Source organism: Taeniopygia guttata, chromosome 15, assembly GCF_048771995.1.
Source record: "Taeniopygia guttata chromosome 15, bTaeGut7.mat, whole genome shotgun sequence".
In the NCBI taxonomy this organism is placed as follows: Eukaryota; Metazoa; Chordata; class Aves; order Passeriformes; family Estrildidae; genus Taeniopygia; species Taeniopygia guttata.
In genome coordinates this window covers 5,678,847-5,691,904 of record NC_133040.1, presented here as the reverse complement: position 1 = coordinate 5,691,904, position 13,058 = coordinate 5,678,847, and the positions used below count along the sequence as shown (strand labels likewise).

Here is a 13,058-nt window from a genome sequence, read left to right as displayed (position 1 = left end):
TTTGCTCATGTTCTGATCATACCTACATGACCAAACCTTGTTGTATTTCCCAGTAACAAAGAAGCAAGGATGCAGGCAGCAGAGCTATCAAAGGCAGCATCAGAAAAGAGGGATGAAGAACTGCTCTACTCATTTTCTGTATCACAATTTTGACATCCCTTTAAAAAGACACGCCCCCCCTGTATTTCTTACCCAGCCTCCAAACTACTATGCCAGCTTTTCCAGGGAAGGACTACAGTAGAAATAAGATGGGAAAAAACTCCCGCTCCTCCCTCCACTCTCAGTTCTCTGCCAAGAACCCAAAAATTGCACTAATTTGACCTTGCCAGACTTTTCAAGGAAAAAAAATTATGTGGGTCTCTGCCATTATGCCTTTACATTTAAAGTCTGCAGCCCTTCAAAGATGTAGGCACTTGCCTGGCTTACACTGCTCACATCAACATGATATGAATGAGCCACAGGCAAAGCAGGGCTGGGACATGCATCCTTTGCAAGGGTTGTTGGGGAGCAGAAGATAATCACAAACCTCTCTCTCCCCACAAGGTGAAAAGCTTTTCAAACCATGGACACTCTGGACTTCCCCCTTGTCTAAAACCTCTTTTTCCCTGGAATATTTATCTTTCCTACATTTCCCTTCAGTAATAATCTAATCAAGTAGAATTCTTCTGGTATTAATCAGATGAGCAGGGGAGCACTTTGTGGTTAATATTATCAATTGAGGATGTGAGGAAGGCTTTGACAGGATTACCCTTGGAATTTGCCATTTATTAACTAGGCCATTAGCTAAAATGGCATGGCTGGGGTGGGGCTGGTTTTTCTTTGCACAAGGGAGATGTCCTGGTTGAGGGTGGGGAAGCTGAGGGTGGTGGAGTTCTGTCTCCATCTGATTTGGAGATCTCAAACAGCTGTCCTGGCAGCCCTGAGATATCTTTCTCCATCTGTGCACCTTTCTTTGATTTCATAATCTCTTCCCATTATTGGGAAACCATCACAAATGAAGCTGGAGACTGAGCTAGGAGAGCTTGCACCACCACGCGTAGGTTTGTGGTCCTGACCTGGGAGGACAGGAATGAAACCCTGCTGTTACAGGCTGTTCTGCTATGGGAGGCCAGAGAGAAATGCTCCAAGCCCCTAGCCCAGGGCACCAGGAAGGAAAAGCTAGGTTTAGAAACAGAGGCATATTAGACTTGCAGAAACAGCTGGCATACAAGGCACATGCAAAAGTTCAGGCAAGTGAGGAAAACAAACCAAAGAATTTGTTAAAAAATGTATTTTCTCTCCTTGAAATTTAGCGCTGCTCTTTGCACAAACCAGACAGATGGATACCCATGGTCAGGTAATGGAAGAAGGAGGGTCTTGAAATCTCTGTATGATTTGTAATTTATAAATTTCCTAGCTCACAAACCAAGATTTTGAGTTAGCCCTTTACCATTCATTCACCACAAATAGAATTAACTGAAAATTTAACAGCTACTCCATAACTTCTCACATTGCCTGTGGAAAAACCTATCAACTTATGTCTCAAAGTGCAGGTGTAAAATTCCTGCTTCTCAATTTGTTCCAGCAACTGCTCTGATGAGGGAACATCTCAGAAAAAGTATTTCTTCACCAGATACTTTGCAAAAGTATGGCTCTGAACCCAAATTCTCTATACCAAAGTAATCTTCTTCACCTTAGACTTAGTCTTCATTTAGAAAGAAGGTTATGGGTTCTCCTTGAGGCAGTTTGCTCCAAAAATGTCCACCCAAAAGATAAATGAAAAGCCAAAAAAATGTCAATAAAAAATAGAGACTGAACCTGGCAAAACTGCTGTTGATATTCGGGAGCAGAAACCACATGCCTCTTGCCTGAACAATTTCCAAACCATAAATGATGTTTAATGTGGAAAAAGTCATAAATGTACAAAAGTTACTTCTAAAACCAAAAACACAGAATTTCTTACTTATGGCTTTGATGAATGAAGTGTTTTGTATTCTGGCGTCATGCTTGGCACTCTAAAGAGCTTTTCTGCTAGCTGGAAATTAATGGCACTGCATGTTGGCATGTCCACTGGCTTTGCAGCAGACTGGAGAGTGCCCTTCAGGATCCTAACACAGGCTGTCTCTGTTGGCTGCTCGGCAAGGTGGAACATGTTCTCCTTGCATCAGTCGTATAGCACAAAAAAGGGTTAAATAATACTAAAAAAACTTTAAATGGTGCTGTGCATTATGTTCTTTTGTGCTATTGGCTCCTACCTGTCTTTCAGCTACTACTGTCCAATTCAGGAAGAAACAATGTGTGAATAAATCACGCACAAACCAGAAGCGACTCACACAAAGCAAAGCAGATTAAGGTATTTCAAAGGACACAAGAATTAAGGAAACAGTACTTTAGTCTCTTGTCTGGTACTGTTGATTTGCAGACATTTCCAAGTGTGTTCCAAAACTATATTTAAAATTAAGCTTTTAAAGTAAACAGTTTTCACCGGGTGCCAAGATTGCTTTAATACCAGAACAGAAAGCTCTGTATGACACATGCATAATTTTCCAAGCCGGAAATATAACAAAGCATTTAATACAACAGACATCATTTGATAGTCTCAACTTATACTCCCACTTGGCAGTGGCAGAAATCAGTCTTCCATCAGCTGCATCCAAAAATGATGCTTGCCTAACTTGTTATCATGCAAAACATTAATGGGAGTATCTTCCTCTTTTGAAGTCCCTTGGAAATGGAAACATAGGCTGAAAACTGCCTGGTACACAACCATGCAGAACATCTGAGAACCCTTTCCAGGTGGAAGCAGACAGAAAAACACAGGGAAGCAGAGCTTTGCAGCCTTTTCTGTACTGTGAGTCACATCATGTACACACAGGGGATCCCTGTGGGGACCATGGGGAACACAAAGAAGCAGAGCCAGTAACTATTTTATGGAACAACCATGCTGGAAGAAGTCAGCAAGCCTGTAGCTGCCCGGTCAGCTCTCCAAAGGCAGCTGCTGGCTGGTCAGCACACACTGTTCTGAGAGCTATCTGCTTTCTTTTTTTCCCTACCACTGGTTATTTTTGCGTTATGCAATCCCAAACTTTAGTACAAGGATCTTATTATCTTCCTGGATCAGTGAGTGGCATGGGTTCTTCACTTCTTCACTTAGTATGAAAGAGAGCTATTTTAACTCCTTCACTTCAAAAATGCACATATTTTTGGTTATAAACACATGTATGACACCAGATCCTCACAATAAACAACATTTGATTCATAGTTTTCCTAGGGTTAAGTGGTTTTAGTCAGAAGAAAATCATAGCTGAAAATATGTGACTATATTAAAAAAACACCAAAAACCATACAAATCACATTATGATTAGTTTAATGACTCTTGGTGGTGATCCGTAGCCTTGCCCCTACACAGAGAAAAGGCACATTACCTACCAATGGATCTTTCTGAGTAGGTCCTGGTAGTTGTTTTCATCATTTCTAACAACCAGTGACTCAGTTTTCCTTTTCTCCTCCTGCACCTCACTGAGTGAATTAAACAGGCTGTCAGTGGCTCAAGGCCAAGTCCAGCCTTCTCTCTCTGACAGCACACTTCAATTTTGCTGTTCCAGCACTTCTTGTGGGACAGGTGCCCAGTAAGGGCTTTAGAAACCAGTGTTTACTATTCACGAGAGGAAGAATTTCAGGAAAAATACTATCGCAACATCCTTGACAGGAGTTTTTTAAAACCCTCTTGTTAAAGTCATGTGCTTTTGGTATGGCAGCCTCTTGAAATGCATCCCTTTTGGGGTCCAACCCATTCTAGGGTTGCAATTTTCTGTGTGCCTGGAGTGAACATTCCCTCAGGTCTGGTAGCATCCAGATGCGCGGCAATGTTCTCCCTGGGAAGCAGTGACTAATGTGCTCCTTAAAAACAAGTTGTTAGTTCGAAAGTATGTCAGAGGAAATATATTCCTGAACTTACCCACTGTAGCATTCCTGGTCTTCCCTTAAGGCTGCAACTGAAAAGACCCAAATCCTTTGTGTCTCAGCAGACTCTTAATTCCTGAACAGGCAACAAAATTGAGTGTCCCCCCTAACAGCTCATTAAGTTCTCTCTTTTTTGCTGTCAGGTATTTTGCTATTTCACTTCTAACAAGTTTTCTTTTCAACAGAAGCAACTTCTACATCACCTTAGAGCTGGTGCAGCTGGGTCAGAGTCTGTACACACAGTGACACATCATGCACCAGATACAGAGGGAATTAGGTTGAGTTCCACAGGACTGAGGAGGCATTCTTCAGCATTTTCAGTTTTGTTTTACTTTCTTGCTCACTATTGAATGCTGCTCCTGCTTCTTATCCATTTGCAATGTGCCTGCATCTTTAGTGCTTCTGTACAGCCCTCAGCAATCCAGATGTTGCTCCCATGCTCCAACCTGATGCTTGCTGGAAATTGTCTTTTGTGGTTTTCTTATGCTTTCCCAAAAGACCGAGGCACTTTTTCCTCTTTGCTTTTTCTCAGCTATCATATGTGTTTGTCCTCACATCTTTTAAAAAATTGCCATGAAAACAGCCCAGTGTGTAACACAGCAGCAATCTTTGAGTAGTCATTCCTGGAGCTGCTACAGAAACAGAAGAATTGCTAGAATAGAGTTTTCTGACAACTCATGGCTCCTCACCTGCAGCCTGGGGCACACCACCTGAAGCTGCTATCATAATGCCTTGTCTCCTATCTCATTAGGGCAGAAGGTAAATTGCAATTCTTTATTCCTCAGCACAGATCACAGAAGTATCCTGAATAAATTCCCCTTTTTAAAAATATGATAATTTTATTTGGAGACTGATTCCAAACTTGTTTCAAGAAATGCTTTGGAATGAAGAATAGAGTAGTATACATTATTCAAATGGATAAAGATCCTCACCACTATAATGCTGCGCTCCCTTTCTTTAAAAGCTGCTCTTAACCACTGAATGTTAACACTCTTTTTTTGCCCTAGTTGGACAACTCCATGATCAAAACTACACTCGTTAAACATGTACCAAGAGACCACAAAAAGACCTCCCTTATTTTCAGTTAATTAAACATTTTGTTAAACAGAGTGCTCAGATTGAGTCTGAGATATCAAATGCAGAAGTCCCCAGCTTCAAATAGTTCAAGGGACAAAAGCTATGAGTACAGCTTTGAGTCAATGGAAACATGGCATTATTTCTACCAGCACTGGTGAGAACACAGACAGGTTATAATACCATAGACACTCCTGAACCCCAAATTTCTCGAAAAAAGGAAATGATCCATGGACCAGGCCCAAAGCTTTCCAGTGAAGAGACACAAAAGTTTGTCCCGCTGCCACACGGACTTTGTTTGGTGACTAAGTATGCCTGAGTATCTTGTTAACATGCCCTACAATCTTGAAAGCTGACCCTTTGCAATAAGAAGTGTGACAAAGAAACAAGCTCTTGAATAGGGAAAAAAGGCTCTATGCCCCAAGCACTGTAACCCGAATAAGAGGCTTTCTGAAGGAACAAAGCTGCTTGTACACAGGTGCCTGCTCCTTGAGTCAGCGGGTAAAGTGCAAGCCAGCAACACTGTTGGGAATTGGGCAGCACAGGAGTTTGAAGCAGAGGCTGGTCTGCTTTGTCTCTCGATGTCACAACAGTTCCTGAAAATTTCAGAGTTCCAGGAGAGTTGCCTGACTTCCTCTGAGCCGCTGACTCCAAGCTGCATTCGCAACACTGGCGGCCTGTGTATTTCAGGAATGCAAAAAACTGGCACAGTGAGGTCTATGATTCAGCCAAGATGATGTGTTGGGACATGACTGAAGTTAATTAAAAGGAGCTTAAGACAGACAGACAAAAAAAAGAGTTTGCAAGACTTCTTAAAGAGCCAATTAATTATTATTTGTGGCTGCACACGCCAGCTGGGCCACAACATGGAATCTCCCCAGCCCTTACCACTCACCTCAGAGTCTTTATACAATGCCAAAGAAAACCCATATGCAGGTCAGCCTTTGGGAGCTCTGGGCCAAACTCCCTCCACTAGAGCTGAGCAGAACTTTACATTTAGCAGAACAGTCTTGTTTACACCCACAGATACATGCTTGGTCTAAAGAGTGGACACAGAGCAAGAAATAAATGATATCTTTGTTGACACATAAAAAAGTATGGGCTCTGCAGAGCAGGATGACCCAGTGACAACTGTCTTTGTAAGCATGAACTGGAAAAGGAAGGACTGGCTCCACCTGGAGTCAGGGTGGGGGAAGAGAGAATAAATGTGAATAATTTCAGCCCCTCTATTGCATGATAGTGATCATTTTCACTGCTGCACAGGGCACCCACGCTTAAAGAAGCATAATTTCCCTGAACATACTTCCAGACTAGTTTCCTATAAGCAATTCATTGCCTCATTAGCAATTCCCTAAGACTCTGAATTCCTTTAAATTCCCAAAGTCCAAGTCCCAAGTCTACAGACCTGAACCCTTCATTACTTCCCTGAGGACAGCTAAGCAATGTTCACATGTGTGAGCAATCCCCTTGCTTTCAACTCTCTGTACATTCAGCCAGCACTGTCCCAGAGGCACAGCTGAGCAAAGACAGGAGTGGGCCTTGCCCAGCCTTGGGAACTCAGAGCCACATCACTGCACAAAGACAGAGCAGTCAGAGCTCTGGACTGAGCACGTCTCCAGACAAATGCTTACCACAATCTGCACTTTCCCCACTCTAGAGGACAGACCATGCTTAGGTCTGTCAGTAGCTGACATGTATGTTTAACAGGAGGCTACAAATTTCAAGTGGCTCAGGGTGGTTGCAGTTTCCAAGGCTGCTGTGTGTGTGACTGGCACGGCAGGGCTGCTCCTGCGGCAGGGCCAGGAGCCTCCCAGCGCTGCAGGCCCCACACCTGCTCGCACAGCCCTACCTGCACGTAGACCTTGGCAGCCCCTGTGGCATTTGCTGGGGTGGGGGTGGGAAGACCACGGTGTCATTTACACACAGGTTGAGCAAACCAGGTGCAATCAGTTTGGGTTTGGCTGAAGAATCCTCCACCCTTCTCCAGCTATTAACCCCTGCAGTGCCAAACCTTTATGCATGCCCAGGGCAATGACAGCATTAGTCTTCAGAGGAGGCATCTATAGATCAGTCATCATTCTCATATTGCCAAAGGCAACACAGGGATAGGTCATATTAAGAGAAAGATAGCCAGCCCTCCAGCTACTGTACTCTTAAAGTTATTTTAATCAAAGCAATAAATATACACAGTCAATATAAACCCAGCTGTCATCTGAAAATTGTTTCATTGTCCTGTCACCTGGCCTTGGACAAGCTAAAATGATGCATGACAACCATTTAAAGAGCATGGCATAGGGATCACTATGTTGCAGATGCAATGGGCAAGAAGGTGGCAAACAGACAGCTGGACAAGCCAAGCCTTTAGGACGGGGAAGCGACGCAGCATTGCCAGTGCACTGTCCTGGGCCAGAGCTGCACGTTCAGTCCAGGTCTGTCCCATGGCAGAGAGACAGACCTGGGATCCATGGTCTGAAAATTGCTCTCTGGAACACCCACCCTTTGCCTTGACATCCACTGAGTTCTCTGGTTTGTGGGGTATACATCTTGCAGCTCTCCAGTACAGGAAGATTTGAGTATGCAGTTTGTAGGGGGTGGACAATTAGCAGACCCTGACATCAGGGGTTCATAAAGTCAACTAAGGGCTGCTTAATCCCAGTCTGTTATGTTCCTCAAAATTAATACTGTAATAACAAAGCCTTTATTTCCCTATGGGAAATTGCTGGGTGCAGATTCAGTCTGTGGGGGACATGTTTGCAGAAAGGCCTGGAAGAGCAGATTTTATTTGAGTTTCTGTTTCCAGTTGTTCTAAACCTTTCACAAAGGATTGAAGAAACAGGGGAGGGACTGGGGGGGGAAGTCCCGATTTAAAGTAGCTTAACACCTTGCTGGATCCTTGCCGAATGCAGTTTCAAATTAACAACTCCAAACCAGCAGGAAAAATGCTTCTCTCGACCCCTGGGGGGTCAGTACAACACGCAAGCACTGGCACAAGGCAGAGCTCAGATTTGACACAAAAGGACTGGGTTGCTCACCTCTCTCCGGGGCTGAAGCCCGGGGAAAGGGGCACTGCTTCCAGAAAGGGACAAAGACAGCCAATCCCACAACAAAGAACACTTTTCAGCAGCACATAAAAGGAGGATCTGGCTCTGCCCCTCCGGCCAGACCCCACCCCTCGCAGCGTGGAGGCCTTACCCCAGCCAAATCTAATCAAGTCTGACACACAAGACAACACGGACGGACACTTGCCTTAGGCAGCCCCATCCTCTGCTCCTCGCCCACAGATCTCCCCCCGACGCACAGGGCGCTTCCTTGCTTGAAGAGCTCAGGCCAGCCCAGGGCCCCATCCCTGCCGGCCATCACCCCCTCCATCGGCCAGGCACCACCCCACAGCCCCAGCGGCCCCCAGAGGCTGAGGAGAGTGCCCTGGCACCACCAGCCTGGACCTTTGCTGCACTGATGGAGTGGCTCTGCTCACGTGTGGGGAAAGGCAGCCCCGACCCTGCTGCAGAGGGGCACGGGCATTTGCTGCTTGCAGCCACAACTGAGGTTACCTTTTCCTTAGAGCCTCCATAACTGCCCCCATGCACCTGAAGGAGGCTTTGTCCCCCAGCCCTTATAGTTTAAAGCGCAGCTGAGTGTTGATTAAAATACACAAGAACTGGGCCAGATCATCAACAATACAAGTGTTCCTTCAGATAGGAGAAAAAAACCACAAAGCTTCATAACAATGCATTTAAGCATTGCTGGGACAATCAAGTAGCTGCTGAAGGTAGAAAGTAGCTCAAAGCAGCCAGACCTGTCTCATAATAGCAGGGAAGGCTGAATATTTGCTAAAATTGTCCCCCCTGCATTATCTACTCCACTCTTCAGGTCAGGACTCAGAATGCTCCAGAGTGGGCGAGAGTCTAGCAAGGAAAGCTGAATAAGCATTGCTTGAAAGGGAGGAGGCAGGAATTCACTAAAATGAAGAGGAGGAGGAGAGAGCAGAGGCTGTTTTTAGAAGTACTGGCACTACCTTTGTCTGCAGTAGCCAGGAAACTGGTTGGAAGCCCTATGACTTGAGCAAGACACCCAGACCTGAGAGCCAGAAGAGGAAGGGACTTGGCAGAAAATTCCCCTGCAAAGCGAGGAATCATTTATGCAGCAGAATATTCAGCTTGGCCTCACTGCAAAGAAACTCTGCCAGATACCTGATCGTGCCACCAGTATATTAGCACTCCACTCCCCTGCTCTAATATAGTCATGAATCTTCTTCATGCACTTCTATCTTCCATTTGATCAGTTTTACACAGCTTCTCTCTAGCCCCAGTCTTCCTTCACTGCCCCGGGGCCATCACAGCGTTCTCCCAGAGCCATGGTGTCCCATCCCTCTGACTCCCAGTAACCCAGCCTCATTCCTTCCACATTTGCCCTTTGGGCACTGTTGTCCCACCCTCCCTTTGAGAGTCTCAGCACATGGAAGGGTGAAAACCACCACTCTGGCCCTCCTAGGGTTAAAGACAAAGAGGCCAAATATCAAAGAGCCAACTCAGGGAAATTTTGGCACCTGCAGGAAGCTGAGATAACCTGGCTGATGCATTGCTAAACTTACTACTTCAGTTTATCTTTACCCTTCCTCTCTGAACTAGCTGCGTGTAGCTCACTCCATGGTGCAGTGTGGCATAAAGCCCTGGGTATCTAGAATGTCTGCAGGAGACAGAGCAGATAGGGGAATATTTACCACTGCATTTATTTTCTTGCTTGCACCACAAAAGGAGAGTGAGAGGCTCAATACTAGGCAGCTGCAGCACCTGACACAGTATCACAATGGAATTAAAATGCACCTTTCCACAGTGCAGGAAGTTGTCAAGGGCTGGTGGTGCCAGCGTACACCAATGGGCAAAGTCTGAGAGGTTTACACCCATGCCAGCCAGACCTTCGAAACAAAACAGTGCCACTTCAAATACATACAGACATCTGAAAGCTTCACTGAGCAAGTGATAGTCATGTCCTTGTTTTCTGAATGCATTTGTCCCTTTTATATTTAAAAAAACCGAAGTAGAACAGTTTTAACTGTTAGAGGCTTTTTCAGGACACAGCCATACACCAAATAATTTCCATTTGCTATAGTCCATGGAAACAAAAATAACCCTTTAAGAAATACTATAGTCAGCCAGTTAGAATGTGCGTATCTCTCTTCCCAACAAACAGAAAACATAAATCTACACTTCAGTTGCAGTCCTGTTTTAACATGTCATCTACTAAGACTATCAATTTCAGTCTAGCTATGAAAATCTGTTGCTGGAGGAATAAAATCCTAGCTGAAAGTCTAGAGCTAAAACTTAACTATCCTGGAAACATTTGTTAATGAACAAATGACACACACTAGCATTGACAATTGTATGTTAATTATCCTCTGTTGAAATTGTACGTTAATTATCCTCTGTTGAAAAGAAACATAAACATATCCAAATCCACTTGGTCAGTGCTAAAAATTGAGACAGAAGAAAGTTCACTTTGGACCTGATACTTGCCACATTGGGTTTGAAGTTACACAGAACTGGTTCCAGACCTTTTGTCCAACAAATCCTGCTGCAGACAGGACACTGCATTCTTTCCCTTTTGGAATAAATGCTTGCACAGGGAAGGCCTTGTGCCCACCTAGAAGAGTGGGTGACACCAGCAGGTATGGAGGGAAGCACAGAAATGGATTTTTGATCATGGCTAAAGGGGATGACAGATAAGCACAGAAGTACAAACTTTGTTCTTGGATACTTCAAATTAGGAAAAGTCTGTTCCTTTGGGTCCATGCCTAGTTTTTGCAAGTTAGCTGGACTACCATCCTGTCTTTCTTTCCAGGCACTCATTCAGGCCATGGGTTTAAGGCTCCTTCCTGAAAGGCACCAGATATTCGGGGTAGGTAGGGTGTATTTGTTTGTTTGAACTCTCCTTGCAAAAACGACAATAAAAGAAGGGAAGACCATTGGATGGCTTCAGATTTGCTTTCCAGCAGAGTATGACTAAGGCAGAGAGGCAGCCTGGTAAATACATTCAGTCAGGACTCTGGGGTGGGACAAAAAGTTTTATCTCCAGGCATCTCCAGGTACAGTGTATTAATAGGGACCCAGCAGACTGAAGTAATAGGTGAGAAAAGTGAGGGCAGGAGAGACAGAATGGAGAGTAAAGCTTACTTGGAGGTGAGTGGTCCAAATGCTATGCTGGACCCTGTTTTGGTTAGTTGCTGTTGTGTAACTGGAGATTTCACACTGGCTTCCTGGAAGTTTATAGAATTCAGGAATCTCCTCCAGGGAACTTGCTGTGCCTGAATGAAAGAGCACAGTGACCAAGGTGAGCTACAAGCAGCTAGTGGGAGGTAGAACAGAAAAGGTTCTGTGAGGATAAGTATGAGGAAAGTATCTAAGAAATACAAATTGATGTTGGTTTGTGGGACAGAGAAAATCTGAAGAGGAAAGGATAACAGACAAAAGGAAGGTCCTAGGAGAGGACACGAGTTCTTTGAACTGAAATTCTGCTTTACTTTAAAACACACACATTGCAACAGAGATGCGCATACGCACACACAAACAAGTCAAGTATCCACATGAACACAGTTGGTTCTGGATATCCCTTCTTTCTTTAATTGGTCCCAGGTGAGGCATCAACAATCACATCTGGAAATTTTTATACAAATGGCAGGAAAGCCAATGACTCGGGTCACAAATATTTCACGCTCTCTCTTTGCCAGAAACACGGGACAAATGTGGTTTACATCTGCCTCCCTATAAATACACACACACTTGCAAGGTTCTGTGCTATGGCAAATACTTGTGCATGTAAAAGCAGAGCTGGTCAGTGTTCCTCCCATCCACCCAAAGGAGATTCAGTCAGAAGTAAGAAACTAGATGCTGGGTGACACCTGCAGTCCAGGTCAGGCCTATTGTCAGTATTAGGATCAAGAGATGGCAAAGACATCCTTCCTTACTGGCTGTAGAAGCAAAACACAGAATCAAATTACATGGATGAGCATTTTCAAAAGCTGCTGCAGCCCCTGCCTTCCAGACCCAGACTCTCCATGAGACCACAGTGTCAGGCACACCCAGTTTCTGTCTGACATGCAAACTCAGCTTAACTTTCAAAAGCTCACCTTTCAAGTAAAAAAGCCATTGGGTCCTCCCTTAATCCCCTACTCTTCCTGCCTCAGGTGCCAGCTACCACCTGAGTTTATCCACACTGAATCAAGGAGAAACTGTAATAGTTTCTTGTTTGTGATGCACCAATTCAAGCAAAACACTGCCTGACTTAATTAGTTCTACCCAGCATGCACTGGTGCTGCAGAATGCTCTACAAATACAACTCATCTCAGCAGTAAGGACCAACCTCTTGGGCACCAGAGGATGAACTCAGATCAGGTTCTAACAGTAGCACTATTTCCTAGCAGAAACACTGTGTTCAGCTTCTGCACAACTACTCTGTGAGCATTATAATTGCAAGAGATGGACACTATCCGTGTCAACAGTTTTCAGAAATACAGAGAAGCTGTATTTCTCTTCAGTGCTAGCTAATTCTTAGAAGAATTAGCTAGCAATATCTTTGCTCTTCTGAGATGTCCTGCTAGTGTAGGTGATGCTGTTGATACTTGGCAGTAGACACTGGTTTAGGAGAGCTGAGAGGCCTGCTGGGTGCGACAGAGTGTGCACAGCAGGCAGAGCTGGGCAGGGACAGCTTACACACCCCTAATGAGCCAACTCTGATCCTATCTATGGCAACTTTGTGTTGCTCCAGGGGTAAAGTGACTGCAGAGGTGACTTAAGCAGATATCAGAGGGAAATTCCTAATGCCACCAAAGCAATCCAGTTGGCATTTTTTTCATTCCCTCTGCCTGCCCTTGGCATAGTGGATGTGCCAGTAGCTGTTTACAGAGCTCTGCCAATTTCTGGGTAGCACGGTATGACATGGCTTACTGCATCCCTAGAACAGCCTGGAGTCTGCAGCTCTGAATTCCAGGATGATGAAGCTGCTTCACAGACTTAGATTAAAATAATTTTCCCTCACTGAGGAGATTG

General features: G+C 44.6%; 1 long non-coding RNA gene across 2 annotated transcripts in view; it reads right to left on the bottom strand.

The window, feature by feature from the left end:
• LOC115497345 (uncharacterized) overlaps positions 1 to 13,058 on the bottom strand; it is an 85,200-nt gene that overhangs the window by 6,822 nt on the left and 65,320 nt on the right. Inside the window, exon 1 of one of the 2 annotated variants that reach the window (XR_012058347.1) lies at positions 3,409 to 3,509. The exons of the other annotated variant lie outside the window; for it this stretch is intronic. This is a non-coding gene — a long non-coding RNA (uncharacterized lncRNA). Of the gene's footprint in view, positions 1 to 3,408; positions 3,510 to 13,058 lie in introns of those variants that run through there. 2 annotated transcript variants of the gene reach the window in all.